A 20,312-nucleotide genomic window follows, 5' to 3' on the forward strand; every position below is an offset into this window, starting at 1 on the left:
CCAGAACGGTTACCGCGAAAATCACATCAATAGGAGCATCCATAGACATCAATTATTCACTCAATCTTAACCCAAAGACTTAGACCCTCATCATACGAAAGATTTTCTTCCTTACATCAAAGGTGTTACTGACAAATTCTCCAAAAATTCTAGAATCAAGAGGAATAAAGGCAATATTTTCCCCCTAACAAAAACTTTCATCTCTTGTCTGATCAATCAAAGACCATATTCCAAATGAACAACACGGAGTTTATCAAATTCCTTGTGCAGACTGCCCCCGATCCTATATAGGCCAACCAAATAGGTAGAATCTAAAATAAGATTTATGAACATTCCATTTCTGTTTGCAATTCCGACTCAGTTTCAGCTCTAGATCAATACCATCTTCATACAGGTCACAATATTGATTTTGAAAACTGCAGAATCATAGCCACCATCCGCTTCTATAAACCAAGAATTATCGGAGAAGCCATAGAAACCGAAAAAGGGGCAAATTGTCTAAATAAAAGAGATGACGGCATACGGTTACCTTCGACTTGGAGATCTCTCATAAAGAAAATACCATCCGCTTCACCTGTCAATCAAAATCCTACTGTCAGAAATGATCACGCCAACCCCCGCGCCAATCCCCGCGTCAATCCACGCGCCAATCCAAGCGCCAATCCCCACACTAATCCCCACGCCAACCTCCACCAAAACCACGTCACCATCGACGATATGAATGACCCGTCCTCCATTCCCAGCACCAGTAATGTATTGAGTAGTGATTAGTGTAATAGTGTCTGGGAACTCGGGAGACTAAGACCTCGGAAGCCCTAAAGAAAATATCGAAGAGGATGTCGAAAGCTTGGCGCAATGATAATCGACGCGGTTTAACCCGAAGACTGTTTAGTTTAATATTAATTCCTGTAATAACATTAATCTTAGCTCTAACTTTAATTGTACTAACAGCGAAAACTGTTCAGAACACACACATATAACATAACATATACGGTAGAAAAATTGATACGTGAACATAGATACGAAGTGCTTAGATTGCCACTGTGTCACGCAGATTTTAATGTTATCGAATTAGTATGGGCAGATTGCAAGATTTACTATATTTTGACAAAGATAATATAGAGATGAACATATTTTAAGTATGTGGAAGTAAGCAAGTCAAAAATTAGCGATATCGCCTGGACAAAGTGTGTAAATCATACTAACAAATTAATTGCACAGTGGTTTATTAGAGAAGAGAATATGTGTAATATTAATATCAAACCTGTAATAACTAACAATTGAAGATAACAGTTCAGAATCTGAAAGTGATGAAAATGAAGTATAAGAAACGAAAAAGATGCGTTCAAAATCTTGCAACAATAATATTTGAGCTAAATAATGTAGCATTCTTTAAATTATGTTACTGTTTAATATTACAGTATTGTTTATTTAATTATATTTTTTTATAAATTGTTTTTTATTTATTAATCACTAATGATATTAAAAGAATTTATTAAGCTACTTTAAATGTAGCTATAATTTTGCTACAAAATTTTAAAGCAAAACTAACATTTTGCATTTTATTTATTTGATAATGTCAAATTTTACAATATAATCCGTGATCGGAACAGTAGCCACTTTCTGTCACCTGATGTTGCTTAAAGTTTTCCGACTTATTTCGTATGCTTTAAATGATGACGCACAGATAAAGAACCATGGACTCAACTGTACTTAGGGTTTGTTGAGCTTCTCCATTTCTGAATAGTCTGTTAACCCTTTCACTCCTGATTTGTTTTTATTTTAAAATTTGAGGTATTGTCTGCAGTTTGTTGTTCTGGAGCATTTAAAAGAACTAAGAATGTATTTAAAAAATTTTATTTTTTATTTTTTTTTGTGGTAAAAAATGCATGACATTATATATCCCAACAGTATTTTTGTATGGGATATATAACCCCAACAGTATACATAAACGATAAATGTTTATACATAATAAGGGGTAAAACACTCGCTACAATAAATTTGGTACGTTTATCTTTCTTATGTTGTGTACACCTTATACACCTCAAGCGACTGGATTTTCCTAGTATAGGTAAATGGTCGCCAACATTACTCATCACTGTGGCTGACATGATTCGACGGCCAACATGTTTGGTTTTTTTTTTCTTCTTTGGAGTCCTTGTCGGCCAGTACTGATAAGAATCTCAGCTAAGTCAACCAGATAATTTAGAAAATGTATTTTCTTATTTCTGGTATGTAACTCAATATATACCTAGAATATATGAATTGTATACTGCCATCATAGGAACTTTGTAGTAAACCTTCTTCCACCATTTTTGGGATTTACTATTGACATCGTACACAGATGTCATTTGATCACATCTATCTACACTTTCCATGTAACGGTTATAGAACTTAATCGAAGACAAAAAATGTAGTCTTTTGTACCATCTGTCAGTTGTTTTCTTCACATAGTTATTTCTTCTGGCTTATGGCAGTCAGTTGGTACAATAAACTCTTCTGTGTCCCGCCATCGTATAGCTAATGCTCCAGTTTAATTATCTTTTACTTGCGATTCTCCTCGATTTAGCTTGCCATGAAATTTGAGTATATTTTTTCGGGTACTCATGCATGTACCTACAGCAGGAAACATAATGGTATTCATAAGATGAACTGTTGTAAAAAATCTGTCGAAGAAAATTACAACATTTTCATTAGAGATTGTTAAAGGGCCATCTTATTATCATTGTTGCCTGCATACACATTTATATCGTAAACATAGCCAGTTTCCGAATCGCATCTTGTCCATAAAAAAGTAAAGTTCGTGTAACCTTCTGGCTAGGGTCTAGTGTTAGGGTTTTCAGGTCGCGCAAGCGCCCCTAACATGACTTAACGACTACTTTCGTAGCTGGGACCGACGGCTTTACGTGCCCTCCGAAGCACGGTGGTAGCTCAGTTAAATTAGAAATTGAATCTTGTCCATAACTTTATGCCACGTTTTATGGGTTTAAAGGGCATATACTGTTTCAATGTAGATCGCCCTTTGAATTTTGCCATAGACTCATCAATTGCTTGATAGGTAAAATCACTTCTAGCTCTCATAAAACTTGTCTTCAAGCAGGAAATAACATCATCTACATAATAAGTTTTATTTGCTGTGGCAGGTTTATTAAGTTCGGCAAAATACAATTTTGACAATAGTAGTTGGCACCTATCCCTTGATATTGTACAAAGAATATAATCGTTTCCAAGCGATTTATTATTAGACGAGTACATTGCGAAAGAAGGAACTCTATTATAATGCACAACTAACGTAACACCAGTAAGTAGCATCATTTCTTTTTGGCACGTTTTGACAAAAGTTTTCTTCTTTTTCTCTTCTAAAACTTTAAACCTACGGTTTGTACACTGGGCCATATACATAAACAAACTTTTATCAAAATACTGTTAGAAAACAGTCTAATGTAGAACTGCCTCGATTTAATTGATCTGTAATAACTGGAGCTGTTCTGGCTGGTAGATCATATCTCGGAATAATATTTTCTGCATTAACATCAGTCCAAACAGCGGAAAATTCTATACTAGTTCGCGGCAAAGGTTGAATAACCTCGTCTGCATCTTGCATATCTTCATCATCGTCAGAGGATTGCTGATCTTAAATTTAAGCTGCGTTCTCAGTTCCATTACCTATATTCACTTCACTCTCAAGTGAACTTGCCTCACTTAGTTCATCTGATGACAAAATGAAGTCCTTATCCACCATACAATAATCACTACTATAGTCTATACTTTCAATTTCATCAATGTTATTAGCATAGTAATCAAGTTCATCTTGGGTAAGTTTCTGTTTATGTCGATCCATGCTAAAAAAAGAATGTTGTTTATACCTGTCAGGATAATATTTCCCAGTAAAAACACCTGTCAAGATATATAATCCCATTCAAAATTTATTGCCCATTACGATAAATTTCGAACTGAGCAGAAATATTAAATTATGTACTCACCTATCTTTTATAATTCACAATCAGCAACCAAAATTGTCCTTATTCCAACAGAAATATGTAATCAACTCAGTTTTATATGATAGTACTCACAACGTGTTCACATAACACTAAATTTTAGGTTAAAATTTGATGCTGATTGGATACTCGATTTCACGTTATAAAAAATGCCATAGTATACTGAAATATCCCGTCACAACGCAGTTTTAAGCCAGCTTAAAACATTCAGAATGTTTCAAACATGTATTGGGATATATATATATATATATATATATATATATATATATATATATATATATATATATATAATTATATATATATATATATATATATACATATATATATATATACATATATATATACATATATATATATATATATATATATATATATATATATATATGTATATATATATATATATATATCCCGACAGGAGTAAAAGGATTAAACATATTCCGAGAATATCTCTTTTCGTGGCTTGTCTACGTTGATTCTTAAAAATATAAGTATAAAGCTCAATTTTTTAAAAGATTGTTAACACTGCTACATTTTTCTATCCACTTTAAAACTCTGGTGTTTTTCTATAAACTGTACAAATTTTAGTTAAATAACAAAAACCAATACCTATCTGTTTATATTAATGTTATGTTTATTTTTATGGAAGTTAAAGATTAATTAATTATTTAAAAGGCACAATTATTATATCAAGATAATTTCAACTTATAAATAATTAATTTAAATAAAACGCTATTTAATGAGGCCAATAAAGATTATTATCACTCAGAGCGCTAATGAACTGATTACAACCGATAAAACATCACTAAAAGTGTATATTAAACTCATTTAAGTAGCATATTAAATAAACGGTTCTACAGTTTATTAACGACATTTAGGATGCTTTTCACGAACATCAGCTTCTGGACTAAAACGTTACACCCAAAACTAGATCTTGACATTCAACTTCTTCCTAGCACTTTGCAAATATTTATTAAATCCAACGGTTTTTGCTTAACCGAATATAATCATATTTATTAAAATTATAATAACAACGAACATATTATTATTCACGCCCAATTGAGAATGTAATTTACATATTATTGTTACGATATAATCTGTTTTGTTTAACTTAATACCAGATTATAAACAAACCACTTATGATTTATTCATCTTGTCTAGGTGCAGAGAAACACAAAAAACTGACGGATCAAAGCGTAATTTAAATACGGTAGATACCTTCTTACGATTTATTACAAACTGGAATTTAAAAAGTATATAAATTAAAAACTATACTAAATTTTATTTATTATAGTATAAGTATAAACATTAGCACGTGTAGGCCTCTAACAGGACCGCATTTATGATTATATTTTCGTTTAGCCAGAAGTATTATCCTGTAAAATACGAAATCTATATTTTAAATTTTGCAAAAATGTGAGACAAAGAACCTGATTGTTTTCAGTTGATATCCGACAATAGGAACCATTTATACAGGACGAAAACAACCAAGAAATTATATTTTTATGTCAAAAACGCCCAAAAAATTTTATATACAGGATGTTCTCAAAAAATAGTTATAAATAAAGTTGTATTTATAATTTTTTTTATAGTTGTTTGTCCGATTCCAAAAAGGTTAAATATTGCAAAACGGTTAGTTTTTTGGAATAAAAATACAAAGTGAATCATAATTCGTTTGAGTTCGGCGTAAATTATGGCAGAGATCGAGATCTCGGCCACTTTTAAACATTATTATGATGAACTGAATAATATGTTACTATCATTAATGTTTATAACAAGTGGTTTAAAATGTGTTTCAATTATATTTTTCAGCCGCCACATTATCTTTTCTATTTGGTGTTGAAGCTGGTGTATTTTCCTGTACTATCATTTTAATATTTGTCCAGATGAGTTCTATTGGTTTTAAACCACAGTGATACAGACAAGGTCTCAACACCAGTGTATTCTGGTATGGTATATTTTTTTATCATTGAAAGAAGTTGTACTTTAAGCATATCTTGATCAAATTTTATATTTTTGGAACGGAGCCAATCCTGGATATTGCTTTTTTAGATTCACTTGTTCTTGTTGATATTTTCTCTATTTTACGAGAATGGTATGGAGCGTTCTCAAGAACAATGATATATTTGTCTTCTAAAAAAATTGAAAAATTAAAAGATTGATCTGTTTTTGGATCTGATAATCTTTTCATGATAATCACCAGACTCTTTCGACTCAAATGTCCAGAGGGGATTTGGAACAAACCCATTCTCGCTGCTAATGTGACAAATAATCTTTCAAATATAAAGTCGTTTACCTTTTCCTAAAAATTTAAAGTATTTGTAAGTTTTGAGATTTGAAATATGTGGAAAGTAATAAATTGCTTGACGGATTTTTTAATCCTGTTGTTAATTTATCCAAAAAAGGAGACTGTTTAGGAGATTTTACTGTGGTGTCTACCCATATTTTAGATTTTGTATGTCCAACGTTCAACCATAACTAATTTGGCGCTTCTCTTCTCTATAAGTGGTAAACTTCTGTTGTGGTCATCCTGCCACGATGTTATTTTATGTCTTCTAGAAAAAATCCACGTTTCGTCTCAAAATACAACTTCTTGTGGATATGTACTATTTCTGTTTTTCGTGTATTTACCTAAGAAACCCGCTCGTTGCGATGCGATAGAAAGTTATTTTAATTAAAGCTCTCCGATAATTGTCTTTTTTAAATTTAAAACCCATATCTTTTAATATTCTACTTAAGAATATTTTACTTGTAGAAAAAATTTCTTTAGCCTGCAGCTTATTGATAAACGCTTCACGGGTTACATTTTTCTCTTAACAGATATTTATTTTAATATTGTTCTGAAGCTATTTTCTTGTGGCATGTTAAAGTAAATACTATTTAAATGAGAATAAGCGACAATTAAAGGTTAAAGTACGTTTATTGACGTTTCAATTTCCACTTCGGAAATCGTTCTCAAAATACAAACATTAGTATATTAAACAAATTTTGATTTTTTGATACTTGGTGAGAAATTCTTCTAATAATTTAATTTTATCTGACTCATTTATATTGACAATTTAGACATACATTATACATTTTAAAGTAGACAACTTTAAAATGATATTGCCAATATTGTTGAGTTGCGTTCCTGGGACGACTTTACTTGTAAGGTAGTTCATTCGATTACATGAAATCAACTTTAACTTGAGAATATCCATCAGAAAAAATCATAGCATGCAATTCGTCTTTAAAAAGACAAACACATGCCGTGATGACAGTAAAAATCTCCTGTTAGTGAGATTTTATATGTTTGTTATTTATAAAACATAAATGATATATCCTCTATATGTTACCGTCTTACTAATACTGGTATTTTCCTTTTAATAATTTCCTCTTTTAATATGGGTAACCAGATCCTACTACATTCTGCCGAGGAATTTGCGACACAATTGGTCTTATTTAGCATAATTACAGCCGCTTTTTTGATTTTTTTCTTTTTACCATCCGTTTCGTTTAGGACTATATTTGAATCATTCCATTGAACCCTATGTTCATTATCCCATGCATGTTTACATATTTGAGATCTATCAAATTCTCTATTTTTAATATAAGATTGATGTTCACTTATTCTAACATTTAATGGCCTTGATGTTTCACCTAGATAAAACTGGTCGCATTCACAAGGTACTTTATAAATGCAATTCTTTGTCCTTTCTTATTCATTGTTAGGTTTGGTTTTAGACAAAATAGATCTCAATGTGTTTGTTGTTTTAAATGTTGTTGAAATGTTGAATTTATTTCCTATCCTTTTAAGTTTTTCTGATAATCCTTTTGTGTATGGTATTGTTATTTTCCTCGTATTATTTCTTGTGTATGCTGTAAGATCTCGATCTAAGTTGTTCTGTTCTATTCGGTCGATTATTGAAAATTCCTTATTAATAAACGATAAAGGATAATCATTTTTTAATAAAACAGATGTTAACAAATGTTTTTCCTCCAAGAACGGATTTTCGTTAGAACAAGTAACTTTGGCTCTATCGTATAAGGATTTAATAATTCCCTTTTTAATATTAATATTGTGATTTGATTTGAAATTTAAAGATCTGTTGGTATGTGTTGGTTTTCTATACACCTGAGTCTCATACCCAATATCGTTCTTAGAGATTAAAACATCCAGGAAAGTTAGTGTGTTATTATATTCCTTTTCCATGGTAAATGTTAGTGTCTTTTCTTTATCGTTTATATCATTCAGGAATGTGTCTAACAACTCTGATCCATGAGGCCATATTGAGAATACATCATCTACATATCTCTGCTATACTGTGGGTTTTAAATTTTGTTTAGAAAAATAATATTTGTTTCAAAATCTTCCATAAATATATCGGCTAATAATGGAGATAAACCAGAGCCCATTGCCAGGCCAAAATTTTGTTTATAGAATTCATTATTTAGTTGAAAATATGTATTATCAGTACATAATGTTAATATGACTTTATTATAGTAAAGAAAAAATTAGAGAGTGATGATACATTGGTAACTAGAACAATACTAAACATATCAGCTATAATAGAGTTATTAACATTATGTACTATGGGGTTTTAACGGTCCCCCATTCCTTTTTGCTAATTGAAAGTACTCGATTTTTAAAACTAGTTCTTATGCTTGTGAGGTAAGAGTTTTTCCGGGTGTAATCTAAAAAAATTCAATAAAATAATTTCTTTTTGTCATTTCTTTTTTATTTGCAGAAACTTCAAGAAAACTATTCCTTAACTTTGTGAATGAGGTTAATTTTGTATCTAAATAAATGGCAAAATAAAATTCACTTGCCATAAAATTTCAAACCTCAATATAAAATTAATTGTAAAAATAACTGTTTGTGTAATATAGATAACTTCTAAAAATGCAAAGACAGGACAAAAAAAAATAGAAAAAAATCCGTCAAACTGACAGCCACAAGTATACAAACAAGAAACATTTCAAATTATACTTAAAATCTGAAAACGTTCCCAAGCGTCTTTTTTGGATATATCTCGTTTGTATATACTGAGTCTGGAGCGTTCATAAAAATAGCATGTGTCTTTACTTAATTACAGGCGGTAGCTGGTCTGTCTTTAGTATCATGCGTGGAAAAAAATAATGCTAGATAAAAAGTATGTGTTTCATCTTGAAAGGTATTATTGACGCACCGATAAGGAACCATGGACTCAACTGTAAGTAAAGGACAATTCAAACAATAAGAGATGCACTTCATAGATTTATTGATCCAAGATTCAAGATTCAGTTCAGATTCAGATTCAAGATTTATTTAACTACGTTTACAAATTTTACATTGTGTGTAGCAAGTCAGTTATACGTATAAGTAAAAAAGATAATATATAAAATAAAATAACATAAAATAAAACATAAATTATATTCACTAACAGAGTAAAAGGCAAATCTCAAAAGTTATTTTTTCAGACTTACTTTAAATTTATTCATCGAAAGATGTTTTAAATCCTTAGGTAGGACATTGTATATATTATAGTCAATTGAGTTTTTTGTTATTTACTCAAACGATACTTAACAGTTCTGATGTTATTTGCACCGAAAATTAAAGTCAGCGTTTTTATGTATTTTTACATTACCGCTATATAGCCATAATGTTGGCAAGGGCATTATCTTATATATTTAATAAACAACGGTTTGCAAGATTCCAAGTAGCTAACTTTTGCAATTATTTTTATTTCTTTTAAATATTGTTAGGGCATTGCAAGAGTTTCCCCACAGAATAACTATATATAATATTAGCTTAAAAATGAATGGAAAAGAGAAAACTACGTTATTTTCAAGGTATTAACACTTGTAACAAGTTTTAATTGTCTGAGTAAAAATAAGGTACTGTAAGTACCTTATTTATTTTTTTTAAACTTTTTTTTTTTATAACCTTTAAGATGGTCAAAATGGTTATACCAAGTCAATGTGTTGTCAACTGTTATGCCCAACAATTTGACGTTGTTTTCTTCAACACTCACATCGAAGGTAGACAAAAAAATTAAATTTTGAGTTTTGATATCATTTAGTTTAAGCTGATTTGCTAAGAACTATGATTGAGCATTGGAATGTACATACTCACACGTGGTTTGCTAAAACTGAACGATTTTTATCAGAAAAAACAAAAGTAGTGTCATCTGCAAATAAAACTGTTTTAAACGGAGCTATGAAATTGGGCAAGTCGTTAACATATAATATATTATAAATAATAGAAGGCCCAGAACTGATCCTTGTGAAACTTCATGCTTCATCTGCTTAAATCCAGAGAGACAATTTCCGTACTTGACAGCTTGGTATCTATCCTTTAGATACGATGGAATTAGTTTCAAAGGAGACATTGGACACCATAACCCACTGGTACAATCTTGACTGCAGACAAATTCGTTAAATGTTTCCTCATATATTAAAGTTTTTTCACTACTGCCAAGTTAAGTAGGAAAGCGCTGTTACAACATATATGTATTTACCACATCAACTACCGGCTACACTGTTTTTCTTTGTCTTTAAGAGTGTGAAACAAAGATAACTATCTGTACTATAAGTGTCAAACCAATGTTGTTCTATAGAAGGTTGTGTAAGATTTGTGTTTTTAGCAGAGACATATAATACAAATAGACTGAATAGTGCGACAGAGAAAACTGACACAAAGCAGTCCCTGTATCTTTTTCTAATAGGCCATGTTTATTGACCACATGACCTTCAATTGATCATTTAAGTCACTTGTTCAAAAAAACCGGCCCATTTTAAATCTGGCAAATTAGAAATAGATGCAGGAACTGCTTTGCGTCAGCTTTGTCTGCTGCACTAGGTGAACAGGCTAGTATTGCAACGATTAGTCTATCTTGTATTATATGTCTATGCTGTTTTCTTACCAAATTATGTTACTTTATTTTCTCTTGCAATTTTCTTACTTGCAAGCAATTAATTGTAAATGGGTAACATACATCCAATTGGTTCCGACTATTCTTTTTATGTGGTCTACCCATCTCATCTGTAGTATTTCTCTTGATCGTCTACCTTTGTAAGGTCGGCAGTGTTGTATTGTGGCATTCTTTTGTCTAACAGTGTTACTTGCTAAGCTCCATTTAATGTTAACAATTTTTGTTGTGATATTCTCAACTTTTGTATTTGATCTTACCCAGTCGTTTGTCTTTTCATCTGACAGTCGTATACCTAACATTGTTTTTTTCATTGTATTCTCTATTGTGGCTAGTTTATTCATATTTGCTTGATTATGGTCCAGGTTTGACATCCATATATCATGATAGGAAGGATGCACTGGTTAAACACTTTGCTTCTTAAGTATTGAGGTATTTTGCGAATCGTCAGTATCCAACTGAATTTTCCGAATCCTGCCCATACCAGTCTTGCTCTTCTGATGATTTACGCACTTTGGTTTTCTTTGTCAAATTTCAGAATTTGGCCTAGTTAGATATATTCCTGGACTTGCTCTATCTCACTGCCATTTACAGTTATACGTCTGGGATTGTCTGTGTTTATCATTGTTTTATCATATTTATTTTAAGATCGACGTATTGGGAGCTATCTGCCAGTTCCTTCATCATAATTTGTAATTTCTTAAATATGCTCGCTGTAAGCTCGATGTTGTCAGCGAATCTCAGAAGATTTAACTGGTTAAAATTAACGCTAATGCCGTATGTTGACCACTTTAGTTTTGAAGACGTCATCTAGGGCTAGATTAAAAAGCTTTGTAGATATTACATAGCCTTGTATAACTCCTCTCTTAATTTGTATTTGGGATTTGTATTTTTATCTAGATGTACTATCATAGTTGCGGCTCAGATCACGTGTTCTAAAAAGAGCGCGTATCACTGGTTCGCTAAAAGTAGACCCCAGCTTTGGAGGTTTGTATGAGGACGGTTTCAGTGGTAAAATGAACACGAAGTCCACATCGAAGCAGATATAAATTGATACTGTAACTAGCGTTCGGATTAAGCTAGCTTACGTAAAGGATTATCCAACTATGTCCGGCGGCGAACAATGCGCTAAGCAATACCACACGTAAAGAGCCAAAGCCTTACACCATTCCGTCTTTAACCCTCCGACGTGCGCGCTATAGGTATATTATGGGGCTTTTATTAATTTCTAGATTCCGTAGAGTAGTCAAAAGATCAGAAAAAATATTGGTTATGTTGTAGAATATTATTTTTTTTTGGTACTTTTCTGTAATAAGTGATTGAACTATCTTATATTTAGGATTATTTAAAACTTCATATTAAGGAAAAGTATGGATCTTTGGAATTTAATTTATACGTTTTTCTGCTTGCGGCATGAAGTGCCACCGCGCGCTCACCCTTGCAATTTTTAAAAGTGCGCCGTCTGAGTGTTAATTTTTATGTAAGGTTTGGTATGTGGTTTTTGACTACTTCAATAGTTACTTAATTAATTACTTAATATTGGTATTCGTGTATGCACATCCTTCTTTCCGTGGCTCTTGGTTACGTTATCGTATCTTTTTTTTAAGTCTCCATAAAACAATCAACTTCCCACTTCTCTTACACTAGAAAACTTAGACACGTAGACTTTTTCAGCTCGAGAGTCTGTCTACTCTTAGGCTCTATACTTCTTTATTTTATTTGAACCCAATTTTTAAGAATCTCTCAAAAAATCTTTCATAAAATCTGTTGGTGCTGGAAACCAAAGTTACACGTTACTTATCCTGGCAGTTTCTGTTGCCTTTTTCTATACATTGTACATAGCCTTCATTTTTAAAAAACTTCCGTTAATACAAGTATTAAATATTGGATCACTGTTTACTCCATACTTGTATAATAAACGGCAATTTTAACTTCTTCAATAAGTTGTTCAAAGAATTCTTCTTTGTTTTGGAATAATAAATCGTCACTTACTCCATATACTTCCAGTATTGTTCCGTTATAACCATAGAAATTCTATTTTCCCAGACGAGTACAATATGCATATAACTACCAATACTTTTCCTGAGTTAACCTTCTATTACTGACGTGGTGCCCACATGACACCCAAATAGATCTAAATTACGAGCAATTTTTTTTGTTGTTGTAGGTTTGTGACTGTAGCTACATTCAAGTTACAATAATATCGATCGTTTTACTCAATGATTAGTTATTTAGTAGTATGGTATTTAATTTGTAACTATCTAAAGTTAAAAGTGAGTTATTTTGGCAAGACGTCAGTTAGTGCCGGTTTAGTTCATCAACCGCCGGGGTCTAAGTCATACTATACCGCCACTCTCCAGTAGGTATAGATGCATCTTAGATTCATTATTCATTAAAACTATTTTTCCGTCGACCGTCCATTTATGATTAATTTTAACACCCTCAAAAGCATTGATTAATGACCCCTATTAATGAACGATTTCATTATAGGCAATACAACATACATTGCTTGTATAAATTAATTTAACCACATTTAACGCTCAGGGATTACCTGTGCTGCTTTAACGGCAGTTACCTGTGGTGTAGGCAACCAAACATACCTATTTATATTCCCACTAAAAAATTATTTAAAATGAAGTAGCCGCTGTAAGTAAGATATTTTTATTTCTGAAAAGTACGGTCGACGGAAAAAATTTGTAACGAACTCGTGAATTAAAATGGCGATTATCAATCTCGAACATTAACGCGCTCGCTTCGCTCACCCGTTAAAATATCTCAATTGTTAATCGCCCTTATTATTACATTTGTTGGTTAAATAACTATTAATAATATTAGGTTATTCATTACATGTTCATTATTCATTCATTAATATACAAAAAAGCCACAAAGACACAAGCTCACAACTTATAAAGTAAGGACTTCCTGGACTTCCTACTTGCAAACAGGTCAATGATTTTATTAATATCTAATTTTGTAAGCATATCATGAGATCATTATTAATATTTAAAACAGCGAACGAAATTAATGTTTCTTCCGTCATCGTATTTCTCAAATAATTTTTGACCCGTTTTAAAGTGGAAAATAATTGTTCATCACTTGCGTTAGTAACCATCAACGATAAGAATAGTCTTAGTGCTATTTCTACATTTGGGAAGGTTGAAATTATATTATTTTTATGCAAAAGCTTCATCACAAAAGTACACTGTGAGTTGTTGGATTTTTATACTCAACTTGGCCTAGTAGTGACATTGTAAAATATTTTAATTGAATACTCTCACTTGCTAGAGATGTATCCAAGTCATTCGAATACATATTCACTAATACCGACGCTTTGTCTGAAACTACGTTGTCCTCTGAAAGAGGTAGAGGAAATAAAAATGAGAAAGTGATGGCAAGATCTTTATAAGCTTTTTCTCTAGATTTTAGATTATTTGCCAAATAATCAATTGTTTTATACAGCACTTGGGTTCTAATCTTATTTTGCGGTGTAAGGATCTCTTCTGTATCTGCTTCGTCAAACTGTAATTTTCTTTTGCGACTTCTTGTTTCTTTGCTGTATTCCATTTGTTGTGATAAGGGCTGCCCCTTTTGTTCAAATAAATTACATTTATCACGAAGAGACTCGTAAAAATGTTGTAATGGGCTATACAAAGACGAACATGTATGTAAGTCCATATTTGCGCTTTGTTAAGATTTACTCGCTAGGTCAGTTCTTTCCAGTACTTCGAACCCAGAGGCAACATAAATACTAAATTCTAACGTAGCCATCTTTTCGTGTAAATTGTTTGCTTGACAGTGAACTGGCATCTTCTCGTCGTCGTTAGAGGATAATTCTAAAAGTGCTTGCTTTATATCTTGATAGTATAAATTAAGAGCTTTGCTGATTGATGCTGACCATCGAGTCACATTAACTCTTTTTGGAATAAATGTTGTATGGCCACAATTTTTTGATAGATCAGTGAGTCGTTTCCATCTGTAAGTTGAAGCTGAGAAAAAACATAAATTTCTTCAGCAACTAAAAAAAAGAAGTTCTTTCCATAGTGCATTCTGCTGCATGTTGCACAATCAAATTTAGGGAATGGGCTGCACATGGTACGTATTTTGCCAAACTATTCCTAGATTTTATTCGGGCTTGGAGACCGCTAAAAACTCCAAACATGTTATTCGCATTGTCATACGATTCTATCCTGCAGTCCTCTATATTTATATTCAGGTTGGACAAAATTTTTACAATGCTGGCTTCCATATCTTTGGCTTTGTGGCCAGTGTTGTCTTAAAACTGTATGAACCTCTCGACAGGTGTTCCGGTGTCCGATTAATACCTAATAATAAATGTTAGTTGATCTGTACGTGTTATATCAGGCGTAGAGTCAATACCGATTAAACAATTTTTGCCACAATGAATTTGTTTTACAATTTCTTCTAATATGTGGTCCGAAAGCACTTGCAAAAATTCAAAACAAATCGTTTTTGATAAATAAGATACGGACCTATAGCCTTTTGAAGCATATTTTTCAATATGTTCTTTTAAACGAGGATCATATTTCTCCAACAACTCTAGTCATCCAAGGTAGTTGCCATAGAAATCGTACCATAGTTTGCCTCTGGTAGAAATCGAGGTTAGCAATATGGAAGAATCGGGTGGCCCTATAAATAACAATTAAAGTGAGCATGACACAGATTCGGTATTAGAAGATGATTGTGAGGGAGATAGTGGTGAGTTAATATAGCAAAAATAAATTTAAGTGGTCGTTACAACCTTTTGTACATAAAATGAGAACAGAGAAACATAACGTAAATTCGAATTTAGTAATGTAATAATAATACTAAAATTTGTACTTGATAAAGAACTGTTGAATGATGGAATTTCATTTAACTATAAAACAAAATCATATATTTCTAATAATATTATCATTTATACATATATTTTTTATATTTACATTTACCTTTATACATATTAGTGCGGAATATTTCATAATTTTTTTAAAATACTGCTTTACAATAAAGTGGTGGTTGATATTGATCAAAATATTCAATTTTGCTAATATTTTGCTTTCTTTATTTTGACATTTGCATTGAATTATGACATCATCTGTACGAGGTTGCCAATTTTTTATCGTCAGTTTTAAACATTTTAAATGTTGTAATGTACAATTTTCACAATGTGAAACAACAATTTAAAACACATACTGGTTCTAAGTCAGGTTCAGGTTAAAAAAAACAGGTTCTGACATAAAATAACTACATATTGTTATTTATAAACAGGGAATTCCACAATATCGTAGAAAGAAAACAGGACAACACTACGAGCAATCCAGAAACAATTACAAAAAGAAATTCAAAGATGACAACAATACCGTATGTAAAGGGCTTTGTAACTTATAATATATTGTGACAATAATTGTGACTTAATCCCATTAAAAAACATGATATTTAATTAAACAGTGCCTAAAGAAGATGCCTAGTTTCAGAACAGTTTAAAACAAGGTTAGTTTATGTTTTGTTTTTATTCTGAGAAAATGGCAGTGCTTTCTATTACTGATATAAAATTTTTTACAAAACGATGCGTAAATAATCTAATATTTACAAAATATTGGATTAATTAAAGAACAATTCAAACAAAACATGGGTACAAAGTAAACTATAGTATTTGGTGTAGAAAATCTAAGAAGATGTATCCTATATGAATCGGTAAATTTGGAAGGACTGCGAGTACCCGTCGGAACTGTATTTTATACATTGTAATTTTGATGTCACTTAAACGTTCCGCAAAAACAAAAACAAAAATGACCCATCTAACTATCGAACAATTACGTTTCTTGACACCTATTTGAAATTATTGATTAAGATACTTGCTGAGAAAATAATTAAAGAGTATCAAATATGCGAAGAGCTACAGAGATTTCGGTCGACAAATCTTAAGAACGATAGAGATGAAAACACTAAGGATGACAGTAGATAAAACTTTAAGGCAGAGAGTCCCTAATACACAAATCAGAGACATGTGTAAAGTACAGATGGGATGCCAACGAAGACGAGAATGGGACCAACATATTAACAGAATGGTAAGGGAGAGACTTGCCCGAATAGTATGAGATGAAAAACTCGAAGGTAAAAGACCACAAGGCGAACTTCCTAAAAGATGCGAAGACAGCTGGCAGTTAACATCGCAAATACTGCTAAATCAGACCGCAAACAAGCCTTGTGTCCTAACATATGAAAAAGAAGGGGAAGACTTTAGTCAATTTTAAAAATAATATTTATATTTTAAAAATACAAAAAACATAGTATGAAGCTTCACGCTGGTCTAAGGTACCGCCTGCTGTAAAATTTTTTTTCTATAAATATCGCAGTAATGACTTGTTTACATGCAGTACTCTTTGCGGAGCGATAAAAAAGTATTAACTAGTCGACGCACAATATTTTTTTCACTTAATCTTCCGATTTATACATATTAATGTTTGGATTAAGTCACACAACGTGGGAAACAATTTCCACGATACCTTTGTCAAACGTCCCTCACCCAATGCCAGTAACTTATCATCTAAAATAAATTTAAATGTTGACGAATTAGATATAGCCCGGTACATTAATATATGAATAAAATATAATAAAAAAAAGTAAGTAACTTTTATATTGAACTTACTTAACTTCTTTTTGTAAAGCTAGTACCACCTAATTTCTTTAATAAAATTATTAAAACCACAACAAATTAAAATTAGGGTCACTTATTGTGGACCTAGTTGAAAATTAGGGATACAGGTTTTAATAAAATTACGACCCATAACCGGTGAGCTGGAGTCACGCAGACTCATAGTACTTTAGAGGTTGTTGTATTTTTTTCCGGTGACCTTGACGTTTGCGCGCGCTTATGTACATTCAAGTCACTATTATTGGTAGTTATCATGGTACAATGAATACAAGGTATGATATTGCGCATGACATTTGACAGCTGGCCCAGGAGTGTGACGTAGTCAAGACCGCTCGAACCCATTATTACAGCTTAACGTACACATTAATTTTGAAATTATGGTCAAAAATGATCGAATTTTTTTTAAAATGTTTTGTTTTTGTTATAATTGAATAAAAAATATATTTTCAGTAACGTAAAACTTTTCCCAGTGGTTCAGGCGAAATATTTATTTTTGTTTTCATGCATATACTAATAATATACGCACTCTTTTTGTAAATAGTAGTACATTTTGGTAAATAGTAGTAGATTTGCGTATTTTGATTCACTTTCACTCATCTCCAAGTATTTTTACGGAAATAAAAACAAAATAGATTACAATAAAATTACAATAAAGAAAAATCTGATTTATAATTCAATACGGGATTTTAGATTTATTTATTTTTAAATTTAGTAAAATAAAAAATATACACATTACTATAACCCACCGATTATTATATGCAAAATTTACTTACCAAACAATATATAATATGAAAATAAGGCACAAATTAGTTCAAGCGCAAAACGCAATAAATATCGACTTCAAACGTTTTTACACCGGCAAGACACAAGGCTTGTATAAAAACAAAAGTTCGACAATAATATCGGTTATCAATGGTGACGACTGCAAATTGCAGTTATGAGATAATAAATAAATTTTAAAGTAACTCAATACTGACTGAGTCATCTATTTTATAATAGAAAAATAATTTAGATATGCTGGGTTTTAATCTCTGGATTAATTGTACAGCTTGATTATCTGGAATTCTTTTTAAGTGACCAAGCCAGTTTATTTTTTTTTGTGACTTTACAAATCTAACGATATCTGCGCTCTGCAGTAATTCATCCAGCTCTGCATTAATTCATTTTTATTCTTCATGAACCATCGCTATTTTTGAATGTTTGTTATGTGGTAAAATAGGTGCTTTTAAAAACATTTGGATAAACTGAGTGATGTGCATAGTTATGCAACTAGAAAAAATTCGATTATAATGTTACGAACATGCTTTTGACATGGCTCATATAACGGTTACAACTCTAACAAGGCCACAAGAACATTCGCGATCCTTCGAGTGAGAGACAGAACAACAGGTCACGTAGGCGAATTAGAGGTGGGACAACTCCTGCATGTTCTGGAACTTAATACTTTTGGTATATAAATGACGCGATGTTAGAAGTTAGTTTAGTTATTAAGATACTACCGAACTGTAAAGTTATAAATAAATATATGTATATAAATTCGAACCGCTCGTTTTATTTAAACACGTTACAGTTGGTGTTACCGTGTGAGTAAAAAGAAATAAATTCAGCAGTGATTTTTGAAAAAGACTTTTAAACTTTTGAAAAGTATTATTCGTCGGGAACATCCGCGTAGTGATCTTTATATAAAAGAACATTTAAAAAGTACGTGTGTGCCTGACCAAAGATGCTGCTAGTAGAACTTTCAGTAAAACAGTTGCGTGAGCAGCTAGAAGAACGCGATGAAGACTGCAGTGGGTCCAAGAACGACTGAAGACTGTTCTCAACAAGAATGGAGAAGACCCAGAGACATTCCAGTTCCAGTCAGCAGACGAAGCCGTTTTAACTAAAATAATTGATGGAAAATTCGAGACTGTCTCCAAAAGATTCGATGAAACGTCTCAAATTATTAAAGAAATAGCTAGACAAAATGACGAGAAATTTGAAAATGTGTCTAGAAGATTCGACGAGACTTCTCAAATAATTAAAGAAGTATGTAATCAAAACAATGAGAAATTTGAAGAAGTCTCAAGAACATTCGATAACATACAGAAAAATGTAAACAACGTAGAAGAGAAGATCAAACAGTTAGAGAGCATGATAACTAATACAAAAGTGCTACCACCAGTTAATACAATAGCCTTAGATCCGGTAGTGAAAGAAGAATCACCTAGAGACGAAACGACACATAATATGAGATTTAAATTGCCACCATTTGATGGAAAGTCTTCCTGGTCCATATACCTTAGACAATTTGAAGCTATTGCGACAGCCAATCATTGGACAGAACAAGAAAAAGCTGTTTCCTTGACAGCTGCTTTACGAGGTGATGCTGCAGATATCCTAAGATCGATTCCTAAGGGTCAAGAAAAATGTTACCAGACCTTGTTTACCCGACTAGACAAACGTTATGGAGATGCCCATCTACAACAAGTCTACAAGGCGCAACTAAGAAGTAGAATTCAACGAGCAAGTGAAAATTTGCAAGAGTTTGAAGCAGATGTTGCTCGTATAGTGCGGTTGGCTTATCCGGAGGTACCAGACAACATTTTAGAAGAAATTGCTGTAGATACCTTCGTCAATGGGTTAAAAGAAAGTGAATTACAGAAAGCTTTACGACTAGCAAGACCGAAAGTTCTAGATGAAGCGCTCGCTATTGCCTTGGAACATGAAACAACTAGTCAAACTTCACGGAGTCATCGAGTAAGAACCATTGAAAAAGGCGACGAACCAAACGAT

This window comes from Diabrotica undecimpunctata, chromosome 2, assembly GCF_040954645.1.
Source record: "Diabrotica undecimpunctata isolate CICGRU chromosome 2, icDiaUnde3, whole genome shotgun sequence".
Classification (NCBI taxonomy): Eukaryota; Metazoa; Arthropoda; class Insecta; order Coleoptera; family Chrysomelidae; genus Diabrotica; species Diabrotica undecimpunctata.